The following is a 15,032-nucleotide window of genomic DNA, read 5'->3' as shown; positions in this document are numbered from 1 at the left end:
AAAAAATAATAAAAGTAAAAGGACACCTAAAACATCCCATAGCCCACCTCCCCCCAGTATTTATTTATTTATTTTTGTCTTCTTTCTTTTCTTACTTATCTGTCCCTACACTGGATCAAGGAAGTGTCAGTCAGGTTTTCACAGTCACACGATCGCACCTTTAAAACTCTATAGTTATTCAGTCATCTTCTGGAATCAAGGCTTTTAGATTATAGCTCAGCAGTGTCAGGTATTTTCCTCTCCATACTCCAATACCCACAAAATTGAAAAGGGATATCTGAATACCAAATAAGAATAACCTTCAGAATGACCTCTCAACTCTGTTTGAAATCTCTCAGCCACTGCAACTTTTTCTCTTCCCCCTTTTGGTCAAGAAGGCTTTCTCGTTCCCTCAATGCCAGGGCCAGACTCATCCCTGAGAGTCCTGTCCCATGTTGCCAGGGAGATTTACACCCCTGGGAATCATGTCCCATGAAGAGGGGGAGGGTAGTGAGCTCGCCTGCCGAGTTGGCCACATCTGAGCAACAAAAGAGGTTCTCTGGGGGTGTCTCTGAGGCATAATCATAAGTAGGCTTAGCTTCTGCTTTTCCCCATTTCGTTTTGTTTTAGTTGCTGTGGTTCCCAAAAGAGACTTTGTCCTGCTTCGGTCTGTCCTCATGGCCTGATGGCCTTTGACTCTGATGTCAGAAGTAGCAAAGCAGGAATCCTTCACACATTCTCTGAGAAGCTGCTTCTGGTCCTCAGAAGGTACCTCTCAGCTGACTGGCCCAGCAGAAGGCGGTGGTGCTGCTGGAGACTAGGAGAGTGACTTGCATGTTCTAGCTGCTTCTGTACCTTCATAAAACTAAATAGAGGTGAATAGGAAAAGCACCAGAGCAGGCTCCTGTCCCCCACATTTCTCTAGGCTATGCATTTGGGGTCCCGTTTTTACCACATGGCATCTACCTGAAGGTACTGGCAACAGCAGTTGTGTTCTGAGTGTTGAAGAGTTTTCAGGGTTCAGTTCCATCTGTAAGAATTAAGTTACTACTGTACCCCAAGTCTTTTGAACCCATTGGGCCAGCTGTGATGTCATTGCTCATAGATCAGTTGTCCATGGCAAAAACAAAAAACAAAAACAACCACATCTGCTAAACACCAGTCCCAAAGTTATATAATTTGTAACAAAAGAATTGTGGAGTTCTTTTTTTTTTTTGGATTTAAGATGCTACTTTATTTAATACCTTCAGCTGGCAGATGAAACTTAAAATTTGTTCTCCACCAGCGGTATGGTGAGGTAAAGATGTGCATAATATGACATATTAAGGTCATCAGCAGTGCTTCCAAACTTTGGAAATAAAAGCTTTTTGAAGTCTATAATTAATAAGCACTATGGTAATTGGGACACTCATTGTGAAGTTCTTGTAAGCTGTACCACACCTTTTTCTATTCTCACTTGCTGGGTGGAAATCCTTTCTGTGTTTGGGATTACTGTGAATATGTAAAAGTTCGTGAGGTTATGACTCTCTGGTGAGAATCATATTTCCATTTCCCTTCTCTGGTAAGAATCTATTTCCATTTTTCTCAACTAGTTTGGATCCTCTGCCTTAGGTGTATCACCTTGCTTCTATACAGCTATCATTGGAATGGCATAGCCCTAGAAACCAGCTTCCTACCAAGCAAAACTTTTTTGCAAATTAGAAGTGACTCAACAGATTGAAATGGAATATGTTTCTCTCTGGCATTCCTCTAGAGGAGCAGCTCTTGAGTTTCTGATCTTACTATTCTTAGTTTAATTTACACAGATAATTTTCTCTACATGCGTCGTATAGCTGAGTGCAGAAATAAAGGCGTGGGCTGGGACTGTAACTAAACACCCACTCTGGATTGCAGGAATGCAGTAGGCACTTTTCAGGTGTGATTCCTTTTAACTTCCCAACAGTGAGTAAGGTAGATAATTGTGCTACTTTACAAACAAGGAAGCTAGGTACAAGAGAGGTTAATTAACTTGTGTTCTCAAAGATAGGTCCTTCTCACTCCAAAACCCACTCTCTTTTATGCTCCCTGGGATATCATTTGGGAGTAGTGTTTTCTTATCTCATTCCCACTTTGAATGGGGGCTGGAGGTTGCACCAGTATTTTTGAGATTGAGTCCTGCAGTTTCCTCATAGACCTGTGCTGCTCCTGGTTTTCCTTTTTCAGAGTCCCAAAAGCTTTGGCCTAATTTTCTGTATTTTTCAAAGCCACCACCAAACATTTGATCACTTGATTTTTCTCCCACATGATGACTGTGGAAGTAAATAGAATTTTACCCTTCCACATCTCTGAAGAACAAACCCACAAGCTTTCTTATTTTAATAATTCTACTTCTAATCACTGCAGGGCTATGGGAAAGCAAAGAGAAGAAAAACAAAAACCCAGAAAAAGGTAAAAGGTTAAAAATAGTTTGAAATTGTAGTCCTTGAGCCCAGATTATACTATGGTTCCTGAAACTCTTCCTGATGTTGTTTCTTCGAGGATACTTTAATAGAGAGTTGTTGTTAATTTTTGTCATGGAAACTTAGTTCAAAGCAGATTCAAGTTGTTATCACTGGTGAAATTTTGTCCCCAGCCTGATCATATTTTCTGGCGACTGTTCAAGCTCTAAGTTCAACCTGAGGATTTCATTATGAACCAGCTCTGTAAGAGACTTCCAGAGAGCAAGGATGTGCCATGTTCGAGAGAATATGCCACTGCAGGGGCTTGGGAAGTGGATGTTAGGTTTGGTTTAAAGTGCTTTTTAGGCTTATCAGTATGGGGAGCCATTGTGACATGTGGCTGCTGAACACAAGAAATATGGCTAGTTTGAATTGAATTGAGCTATAAGGGTGAAAATATGCACTAGATTCCCAGGACTTAGTATGGAAAAAGAGAGAATGCAATTTATGTCAATTTTTAAATATCAATTACATGTTGGAATGCTAAAATTCTGCAAATACAGGATTATGTAAAATTTATTAAAATTAAATCCACTTGTTTCTTTTTTTTAGTCTTTATTTTGAGATAAGTGTAGATTCACATGCAGTTGTGAGATGTAATACAGAGAGATCCCCTGTACCCTTCACCCAGTTGTCCCTACTGATAACATCTATTTTTTTTTCCTTAGGGATTTGTGTATTTATTTATTTAAACATTTTTATTGTGAAACCGTCACACACATACAGTCCATACATGGTGTAAAATCAGTGGCTTACAATGTGTATTCATCACCATGATCATTTTCAGAACTCTGCATCACTCCAGAAAAAGAACTAAAGAAAAAATTCATACATCCCTTACCCCTTACCCATCCCTCTCACTGACCACTAGTATTCCCATCTACGCTTTTTTTATCCCTCCTCCCTCCCCCAATATTTATTTATTTTTTTACTCATCTGTCCAGATACTGCATAAAAGGAGCATCAGACAGAAGGTTTTCACAATCACATGGTCACCTGGCTAAAGCTATATAGTTTAACAATAGTCTTCAAGAATCAAGGCTACTGGAATACAGTGGTTTCAGGTACTTCCCTCCAGCCACTCCAATACACCATAAACTAAAAAGAGATATCTATATAATGTGTAAAAATAACCTTCAGGATAACCTCTTGACTCTGTTTGAAGTCTCTCAGCCATTGAAACTTTATTTTGTTTCATTTCTTTTCCTGCTTTTGGTCAAGAAGGCTTTCTCAATCCCATGATACCGGGTCCTGGCTCATCCTTGGAGCCCTGTCCTCCACTGCCAGAGAGATTTACACCCTCAGGCAGTGAGTTCACCTGCCAAGTACACTTAGAGAAAGAGGCTACATCTGAGCAACAAAGAAGGTTCTCTGGGGGTGACTTTTAGGCGTAATTATTAGTAGGTTTAGCTTCTCCTTTGCAGGGATAAGTGTCATGGGGGCTAATCCCAAGATTGCGGGCCCTACTGATAACCATCTTGTAAAACGATACTACAATATCAAAACTGTAAAATTAACATTGATGCAATTCACCAATCTTGTTTAGATATCACCACTGAACCATGCACTTGGTTCTGTGTGTGTATAGTATCATCACCTGCGTAGATATCTATGAACCTGACCACACACTGTTGTCACAAGGAATCCTTGTGCTACCCTTTATGGTCACAACTTTCTCCCTCTGCCTAAACCCTGCCAATCACTAATCTGCTCTCCATCCGTATAATTTTGTCATTTCAAGAATATCATAGAAAAGATTCATACAGTATATAACCTTTAGAGATTAACTTTTTTTGCTTAACAAAATCTCCTTGAGATCATTGTTGCATGTATCAATGATTCTTTTCTTTTTTATTGCTGAAGTAGTAGTCCATGTTTTCTTTTTACTTTATAAATGATGCTACTAGAAAATCAAAAATTACGCATGAAACTTGCCTAGGTGGCTGCTGTTGTCTTTCTGTTGGACATTACTGAGCACATGCATGCTTGTCGGAAGTAATAAAAAAAAATATGTTTCCACTGCAGTTGCATTAAACTTTAGATATTCCTCTGCTAAACATTGCATTTTATTCTGCTAACTCTAAATCAGTTATTTGGAAAATAACAAAGAAACAATGCCTTATAAAAAATTATTTCAGGAGAGTAAAATAGTCTTGGTGACACCATCCCCATCCCCGTCCCTTTCCTCCTCCCCTGACTTATTTTTTGTTCAATTTTTCAGTAAGAAAACCTTTGTATTACTATCTGCAAGAGAAACTTCATAATGTTTGGCAGCAAGGAGGAGTACCTTGCAACCCCTGCCAGTGATATTCAGCACACTGGTTTAAGACTAATTAAATGGCTCATATTTATCTGATATTTTCCCTCTTGGGAGATTCAGAAACATTTTTTTTTTTTGATTTACGCTTCATAAAGAAACCAGCTCAGTTAGCTTAAGGTGAAGGGACGAAGCAGGACAAAGGGACACTTCAGAGCAGACTGGAACCAAGGGAAAGGATAATACCATTTTCAATTAAAATTGCCTGGGGAAATTAGGTAGGCAGAGAATAATTACCTCAGTTGGCATCTGTCCAGGTTCCTGAAACTGAGACCCTGCTCGAATGTTCCGAGGGATCACTGGCGACCACAGGCCACCGAGAACCTTAAGGTTTATATCTCGTCTCAAACACGTTTGAGTGTGCTGGCTGCAATGCATGGCTATTTTAAGTCAAATTAGGTAGCATGGGCAATTCTAACAAATAAAACCCAGTAAAAACAAAGACCAAAGCAAAGAGTACCACAGTGCATCAGCAAATTTGAGATTTATCTGGCAAAACAAATTTTTATTTCTTTACTATGTGCCAGGACCCTGGAGCTGTGATTGAACCATAAGGAGACCTGGTTAAATTAAAGTCTTGTGTTTCACCATCTTGTGAGAACAGGCCTCGGTCAGGGCCTTGCAAGTACCAGGAAAAATCACGGAGTAAATCATCTGGCACATAGGCTTGTCCTACTGAGTGGCAATTAGTCGTTGAAAGCAAATGTGCCTTTAATGCACAGGTCAAGATTTAATGATATAGTACCTAACTCCACCTCCAGTGCTCTAGTAATATGACTATTGTGGTAGGTTCAGGTGTCAATTTAGCCAGGTGAAGGTGCTTAGTTCTATTGCTGTGGACATGAGCCATGGTACATGAACCTTATCTGTGGCTCATTACATCTGCAGTTGGCTAGGAGGCGTGTGGGCTGCAATGAATGATGTTTGAGTTAATTGGCCTGGGCTCAGCCCAGGCCTTTGGAGATGCAGAAAGGAATCACCCCGGGGAAAATTGTTGGAACCCAGAGGCCAGGAGAGAAGGCTAACAGAGATCACCCTGTGCCTTCCCACATAAGAAAAAACCTCAATTGAAAGTTGGCTGCCGTTCCTCTGAAGAACTAACGAAATAAATCCCCTTGTATTAAAAGCCAGCCCGTCTCTGGTGTGTTGTGTTCTGGCAGCTAGCAAACTACAATAACTATCAAGCATGGGTCTCTTGGGGTCTTGGCTGTCTGTGGCTGGTGGCACCTGGGGCCATGTTGCTCCTTCTGTGGCTGAATGGGAAGGGTTTGAGGTCATTCCTTTCTCATTATGCACAGGAGGCTCACCTTCTTCTCTGTAGTAGGAAAGGGAGCCACTGGTTTTTCTTCTTTGCTTCTAGAGTTAGCCTTTACTTGTGTTCCCATTCTTTTAATGATCTCTCAGTTTCATGATGGAGGATAATGCATTAGGGTTTGGAAGCAGTCAAAAAGAAGAAGAAAGAATCCACTATATTTCCTTCTTTCCTCTTCCACAAAAGGTGTAGGGGCTAGGAGAAAGCCTGTATTATTTTTTTAAGGAGGACTTAATAGCTTGCTTGAAGAAGGCTGCTACTCTAGAAACACACCCCTTCCCAGGGCTGCAGAGCCCATTCACCCCTTTGCCATGGCCATGAGCCCCGTCTATCTAAGTACAATGCATGTTCTTGGCTATCACCTTGTACAGCATCATAGCTGCAGAAATAGCCCACTCTTCACAATGTAGAAGCACAGCTGGGTGCACAGGCAGTTGCACATTGTAAGAGGAAGGAAGGCAATCTGGAGCCAGGCTGTCAGGTTTTGACTTTTGTCTCCTTTGCTTACTTGCCACGTGACTCCAGATAACCTTTCTATGCCTCCATTTCCTCATCTCTAAAAAGTTTCTGCTTCATAGAGTTTGGTGAGATTTAATGAGTTGATATGCACAGAATACTGAGAGTAGTTCCCACATAAAGTGATTACTCATTAATTGTTAATTATTATTATTGTAATTAGTATTTACCTTGCTTCTTCTGAGCCTGTCAGATAAGATTTACTTTTTAACCAAACCTGTTTGGGAAGGGAAATTGCCAAAAGGTTCTTACTTTTCTGTAAAAAAACATCTTAAGCAATCTGCCATGTGCTAGTGGCTGTATTAAGGAAGGTTTGACTACCTTTATGCTTTTCTCCTAAATATTATTGTGGTTGTATGTATGTTGTCTCTACATAATTTCCAAATAACCAAGTCAGTTGAGTGAAAATACAGTTAAGTAGTTGACAACATGTAGAAAGTATAACCTAACGTAATTATAAAAACATTTCAGTCCTGGTACCATTTGAACACTGCCTCTGACTTAATAAAATACAAAACAACATTTTTGTCCTTGTAAATGCTTTTTGCTAGTGTATTTCTTTTTTTCTTCAACAACATCAATTTTCTAAACATCTAGTTTCATAAGGTTCAGTTTAAGGTAAAGGAGATAAAAATCTCATATTGTTTTGGAATTTATTGAATATGTGTCTTCTTGGGTTTAGATAAATGGAATCCCAAGAACACAAACTACTCTACTGGTGAATGGGAGAGCTGAGCAAAATACACTGCCTGGCTTTAACTTTCATACACCCTTTCTGCTGACTACTTGGCTTTTCTTCTTATGTGACCTCAGGTCCCAGGCTGAACTAACACAGATGACAAGTGTGTGCAGCAGTTATTGGGTGTGAGAGGCAGAATTCCAAGATGGCCCCCAAGACCCACCCCCCCGTCCCCCTAGGACTGACTGCTGTGGTGTGTCGCTCCTGTGAATAGGTTATGTTACATGGCACTGTCAAGAATGGGAGCTTATCCTTGGTGAACCTGACCCAATCAGTTAAGCCTCTAAAAGAGACTAAAGAAAGAATTTCAAAGAGAGAGAGGGGGATTCCATGCAAGGGAGATTCTCTGTCACTGGCTGTGGAGATGGAGGAGGCCCTGTGGCAAGGAGTGTGGGTGGAATCTGGGATCTGAAAGTCACCCCAGGAAGGAAATGGGGGCCTTAGTCCCACAACCACAAGGAAGTGAATTTGGCCAGTAACCTGCCTAAGCTTGGAAACAGACTATTCCTATCTAGTGGACACCTTGACTTTAGCCTGGTAAGACACTGAGCAGACAGCCCATGACCACTGTGCACAGACTTCTGACTTATGGAATATGAGCTAATAAATGGACTAATAAATGACTTGTAAGTCACCAAGTTTGTGGCAGTTTCTTATGCAGCAATAGAAACCTAATCCGCAAGGGAAGCAAAGCATAAAAATGTAAGTGGTTAATACTAAGCCGTCACCATTATTTAGAGAAAAAAAATAACATCCATAAAGTAACTTATAATGAACTCCTATAAAGAGCCCCCATTTTACGTTTTAGAGCCAGTTGGCCATAGTAAATGACAGATCCAAGCGCTATAACTTTTCTGGGCAGAGTTTAGAATGGTTTCTCAAACTAGCAATTATAGATTTAGGGAAAGGCAAATGAACGGCTAAATAACTCTGTTGCTGGACATTTATTGCATGACGGCAGAGGAAAAATATGCAGAATAGGAAGGTGAAATCTTTTTCCTCCTTTGCTTTTAAAGGTTGTTTTTAAATGTTAGCATAGAGATCACTTACCCTAGTCCAGGGGTCACTAACTCAAGATGAAGGAGTTGGCTGAGTGACAGGTGATAGGAATTGTGGGGGACAAAGGGAACTGGCAAACTCAGGCTTTTTCTGAAGGGACAGTTACCTCTCAGTTGTGGCTGAGTTACCTGTGGCATTGTTGCTGGATTTTCCAGATTTCCAAGGGAAGCTGGGCTTCCAGATATTTAAGTGAAACCTCTCATTTTTAAAATGCTGGCAACCAGCGCAAACTTTAAAAGACCCCCATGGGGACAAGTAAACATGTATGCAGCCAGCTCAGCCCTATGAGCAACCTGCCCTTTGATGCAGGCTCGAGCAGTGAGTACATGTGAAAAGGTGGGGAGTCTGAGAAAGAACTGGAGCACGTGAGCTTGGTGGGGACTGGGAGTTTTACCTGCTTTGTTCACTGCTGTATCCCCAGAGTCAAAACAGTGTCTGGCGCAAAGAAGCTACTCAATAAACATTTGTTGAGTCAATAGGATAAGATGTAAACATATTAATATCACATCTGTAAAATAACAATTGTAATCAAATCTTGCTAAAACTTGTTTCAAAAATTCTCTGCCTTAATGTTGTGATATGGTATTGTTTGCACTGACACGATATCTTTTTGGCCCACTCTTTTACCTTTTTGAACCCATAATGCTATTTGATGGCTTTTTTGGAAGTCACAGGCTAGGAAAGAGTGTGCAGCAGGCACTGGTGCTGTTCCCCTCTGCATGGCAGCCGCTCTCAAGGCTGGCATCTCTCATGTCATCTAACTCAGATCTGGACGTGGGAGATGGTCCTGTCTTCACCTGCACATTCCAGGTGAGGAGAGGGCTTCAGAGAAGCGAAGTGAACGATGGTGCTCAGGGGTTCTGGTGGCCACACCTTTGCACTACTCCAGCGTGCTTGTTACTCAGCGTGTGCTCAGGCACCGGCCCCCTCGGCAGAATCTCAGGCTCCACCTCTGAATGATACTCAAACAAAATCTGCCTTTCCGCAAGATCCGGGTATTGCTTTGTATCATCTTTAAGTTTGAGAAGTATTGTCCTTTCCTCTGGGTTCTAGACTTGGGTTATTATAGGAGCCACTTTAATGGATTTGGCCAAATCTTTGTTTCAGCTGAACTTATTCCTTGTCTTTTTTATTTAAGTGTCTTTTCCTAAAGAGCAAATCCAACAATGGCAGATATAACTATGGTGATATGGGAACATTACTATGGCAAATAAATATAAATAACTATAATTTTAGTAATATACCTATCGTCAATGGAAGAGTGACACCGCCAACAGAAGGTAAGCACTAATTTACATGCACTTTACATTTTCTCTCTCCATGTGCATGTAAACTGTACCATTCATAATAAACTAAACTGTTTCTCCATGTACCATCATGGGAGCGTGTTCACTTTGGGAAACAGTTGCTGGGGAAGATTGTAAAAACGGCTGCAGACGTGTCTTTCCCTGCCTTCTCTCCATGCCCTTGCAATGTGCAGTGCCTCATGAGGAGTGGGACTAGTTCTTTATCCATTGATTCTGGACTTGACTATGTGACTGGCTTTGCCCAGTGCTATGACGGCGACAGTGACCCAAGTGCAGGGTTGAAAAGTGCTTGTGCACCGGGGCTGCCTCTCCTGCTGCACTTGGCACCTGGAAATCTTCACGTGAACCAACATAATGGTTATTGATTTAAGCCCTAAAGGATTGAGGTCATTTGTTGCACTAAACAAAGTAACTGGCACAATTGTTTTCTGATGCTCTGTTGGTCTACAAAAAAATAATTGCCATGGTTGGATGGTAGGACAGAGTGAATTGAACTGTTTTGGTTAAATTTTGCCTGGTTAGTCTTCACTTGAGAACAAAATCTCAATATTGAATATTTTGGAGAGGACAGAAAATACCAGTCTTCTTGTGTTCAGTATATAGACTCACAAAAACAGGCCTGGCAATTTCACTCTAAAATATTTGAAATTTTTGTGTCAGCCCCCCACCCCCACCCCCAGTGAGAAGTGAAAACCTTACTCTTGGCAGAGGGCTCCTGTTGCTGTGAATTAGACTGTGTTTAAAATGCTACAGCGTCATTACTGGTGGTGTGCAGTGTCGGGGCTGCATATGGATTGGAGGCATTTCCATAAATGTGCTGTTTTATTTGGCAAAGGTGAAACACAATTGTGTATTTTCTGTCACCAGGAATCCCATGGGGAATCACACTAGTAAGTTTCTAAAAACTGTAAATATTCATCACTTACTGTGTTCTCCTGAGTGTGAATAAATGCTTTGTCATTTTTGAAAGAAGCCAAATAATACTTACTGGCAAACTCACTGAAATGCTGCTCTGCCCTTTTAATTTTTTTTTATTAGAGAAGTTGTGGGTTTACAGAACAATCTTGCATAAAATACAGGTTTCCCATGTACCACCCCACCGCCAACACTTGCCTTGGTGTGGAAAATTTGTTACAATTGATGATAACACTTTTTTTGTAATTCTCCTATTTTTTTTTGAGTAGTTACATTTGTTACGATTGATGAAAGATTATTAAAGTAGTACTATGACTGTTGTTCATAGTTTAAGTAGGGGTATTTTTTCCCCATATTCTTGACCTATTATTATTATTATTTTTTTCATGCATGTCTTTATTTTATTACTCATCTACCCATACTCTGGATAAAGGGGGTGTCAGTCACAAGTATTTCACAATCACATGTCACACGATAAAAAATTGTATATAGATTGTATATAGTTATACAATCACTATCAATGATCAAGACTATTGAACTACATTTCAACAATTTCAGTTGTTTCCTTCTGGCTATTTAAATGCACTAGAAACTAAAGAGAAATGTCTATATAATGATCCCTAATTTATCTGTTAGACCTCTTCCCTCTCGTTTGATCACTCTCTCAATCTGCAGAGATATCTGGGCAATGACCATTTTAGCTTCTTCATGCTGGAAGGGGGTATCGACCTCATGGGGTAGGGAAATGAAACTAGTTGATGTTCTTGGAGAGACTGGTACTAGTGAGTTTCAGGGCTTATCTGGTATAGGAATGATCTGGAGGCCTTAAGTTTCTGAACAAATAAACTTACTAAGTAAAACTTTTATAGAGTCAGAGATAGAGAGTACAGAATATTCTCTAGGGATTTCTGGTATACTATCCATTGGGGCTTGACATACTGTGACAATTTGCAATATCTGGCTGAAACTTGCATAAGAACAACGTCCAGAATAGCCTCACAGCTCTATTTGAAATCTTTTAGCATCTGAAACTTTATTTTGTTTCAATCTGTTTTACCCCTTTTGGTCAAGAAGGCATCTCAGTCCCACAATACCAGGGCCAGGCTCATCCCTGGGAGTCATGTCCCATGTTGCCAGGGAGATTTACACCCCTGAAAGTCATGTCCCATGTGAGGTGGCGGTGGGGAGTAGTGAGTTTATTTGCAGAGTTGGCTTAGAGAGAGAGAGAGGCTACATCTGAGCAACAAACATGCTCTCTGGGAGTGACTTTTAGGCATTATTATGAATAGGCTTCACTTCACCATTGCAAAAATAAGTTCATAAGCACAGGCCTCAAGATCAAGGTCTTAGCTTATTAAATTGGGAGTCCCAGATGCTGGAGAGAATATCGGGAACTCCCCAGACAGGGAATGGAATGCCCTTTCTTTTAACTGCTGTAGTGAGATGTCATTCACATACCATTCACCCATTTAAAGTGTACAATTTATCAGTTGTTAGTATATTCACAGTGTGCAAACCACTTTCTAATTTTAGATTATTTCCTTCACCCCAAAAAGAAACGCCATACCCATTGTCAGTCTTTCCTTTATCCCTCCTCTTTAGCCCTTGATAATTACTAATCTACTTTCTGTCTCTATAGATTTGCCTATTCTGAATATTTCATATAAATACAATCATATAGTATATGATCTTTTATGATTGGCTCCTGTCACTTAGAATGTTTTTGTAGCTTATCCATGTTGTTGTGCATGTATTGGAACTTTATTCCTTTTTATTACCAAAAAATATTCTATTATGTAGATATACCACATTTTGCTTTTCAGTTGATGGACGGTTGGGTTGTTTTTGCTTTTTGGCAATTATGAATAATGGTGCTTTGAACATTTATATACAAGTTTTTGTTTGGACATAGGCTTTCATTTTGCTTGGGTGTATACCAGAAGAGAAGTGCTGGATCATATGGTAACTCTATGACTAACCATTTGAGGAACTGCTGGACTATTTTCCAAGGTGACTGTACAATTTTACCTACCCACATACGACATATGAGGATTCAGATATCCCCACATTCTCACCGACACTCGTTATTACCTGTCTTTTGATTATATAGCCATCCTGGAGAGTGTGGAGAGGGATCTCGTACCCTCCTGATTTCAATTTGTATTCTTTGATGGCTAATGATGTTGAGTATCTTTTCATGTCTTTGTATATCTTGTTTTGGAGAAATACCTCTTCAGATCATCTCCCTATTTTTAAAATCGGGTTATATATTTTTTTATTGTAAGAGGTTTTACTGTTTTCTGTATACAGGTCCCTATCAGATAAATGATTTGCAAAGATTTTCTCCCATTCCATGAGTTGTGTTTTTGCTTTCTCGATGGGGTCCTTTGAAGCAGAGAAGTTTTTAATTTTGATGGAGTTCAATTTGTCTTTTGTATGTGTGTTGGTGTGTGGAAGTGCTTTTGTGTCATATCCAAAACATCATTACCTAACCCAAGGTCATGACAATGTACTCCTATGTTTTCTTCTGAGAGTTTTGTAGTTTTATTCCTTATGTTTAGGTCTCTGGTCTATTTTGAACTAATTTTTATTTATGGTGTGAAGTACAACCCCAACTTCATTCTCTTATATGTGCCTATCCAATTGTCCCAGCACCATTTGTTGAACAAGACTGTCTTTCCCCCTCGAATCCTTAATCCAAGATTCCATTTACACTTTTCATTACCGACTAATATTAGAAAGAAAAAGTTTGTAGGTTGAGGCTTTGATTCACATATGATTACAATACCAAATCAGTTGCAATAGTTTGTCAACAATATGCTAATAATTAAATAGTTTTTTTTTTAAATGGGGTTATTTATTATACCACTTCACTTCTTTGTAGTTAAGTATTTTGATATTTGGCTTTCTCGAATGGCACCATGTCACAGTCATGCACAGAATTAGAAAGGTCTACAGAAAAAAGTGGCAGTTTAAAAAAAAAAGTGGTAGTTTTGTGCTAAATGGTCACTAGGGAATTAGAGAAGGGAAAACATTCTCTGATATGTTAAGTTTTTGGTTACTGTAAGTCTTGCGCAGCAAGTAGTTCTCCAAAATGAAAAGCATGGCATGGAAATGTCATTAATCAATGAACTTTTTTGGCACTCAGCATGTTTCATATCCGCAAAGGGCATAAATCAGTTATGTAGTTTAACTTCTCAGCTCTGGTCAAGTCACTTAGTTATTTATCCATTTAACAAAGATGTATTTATTGAGCACCTACTACTTGCCAGGCATTGTGCTAGGCGCTGGGGACATACATAATGGTTTTCAATATATATATTATGTATTATATATTTTATATATAGTATATATATATGGTGTATATATAATATATATGCATATATATATAATATCCCTGACCTCATGCAGTTTCAGTCTCATATTAATACATTATTACAAATATAAATGTGATGTGAAAAATACAGTAAATGCTATGAAGGAGGCAGTACCATAGGGTCTACGCATGGCTCAGAGGCCTGGGTTTGAGGGCTAGGTCTGTGCTATTCTGGATTATCCACCCAATTTCTCAGTTTCCTCTTATATAAAGTGGGGGTAATCAGTAGCACATATGTTTTAGAATTTTAAATATGATGATGTAATCTTTGCTAGAACCTGAATCATGGTAATCATAATAACTATTCACTAAATCAGTGAAGTCATGTGCATGATGCTATATGCTAATTCTGTATAGTTAAAACGGAATGTTTCTATTTACAGAAAGTGTTAGATGAATTGGATTATCTTTCTTTTCCCTTTTGATTATAAAAGTAATATATTACATAATAAAATATTACATAATGGGGTAGAGTAAAATGAAAATCACCCCTCCCTTTTTTTTTACCTCCCTGTAATACCAGTTCTCCATAGGAAATAACTTGTTATCCCTCCACATATGTTCCCTGAATATAATAATGTAAAGTCTCTGTGTCAATGTATAGATTAGTGATGTCTGTTTTAACACAATGGGGTCTTAGTACACATATTACTACACTTCTTGGATATTTCTAAATTAATATTAAGCCCCAAAGGTCTTTTCCTATGTCTGTCCTTATAGATCCAGATTTGCTCCCTTCTTTTCAATGACATGCTCTGCATTTTATGGATGCACCATCCTAACTGGGACCTCATTAAGGGACTCTGCTGAGACATCACAGCTTTACAGACATTGTTTTACCATTTCTTGATTGTTATATTTTTGCCTTCACCGTCTTCCCAAATGCAAATGGACTTCCTCTTACTTCTGTGTCCTCTGACAGCGCCTGGAATTTTTTTTCCCCACTATTTCTTGAACAGACCTTGCAATCTGAATCTCCCCTAAACCAGAAATTCAATGCCAAATCCAGAATCTACATAAACAGCTTAGTAAGAA

General features: G+C 39.4%; 1 protein-coding gene across 15 annotated transcripts in view; it reads left to right on the top strand.

Moving 5' to 3' along the window:
* Window positions 1-15,032, top strand: part of PLCB4 (phospholipase C beta 4) — a 399,612-nt gene that overhangs the window by 145,572 nt on the left and 239,008 nt on the right. The gene's annotated exons all lie outside the window — the stretch shown is intronic.

Source organism: Tamandua tetradactyla, chromosome 1, assembly GCF_023851605.1.
Source record: "Tamandua tetradactyla isolate mTamTet1 chromosome 1, mTamTet1.pri, whole genome shotgun sequence".
In the NCBI taxonomy this organism is placed as follows: domain Eukaryota; kingdom Metazoa; phylum Chordata; class Mammalia; order Pilosa; family Myrmecophagidae; genus Tamandua; species Tamandua tetradactyla.
The sequence above is the reverse complement of the archived record's forward strand: the minus strand, read 5'-3'. Positions and strand labels throughout refer to the sequence as shown.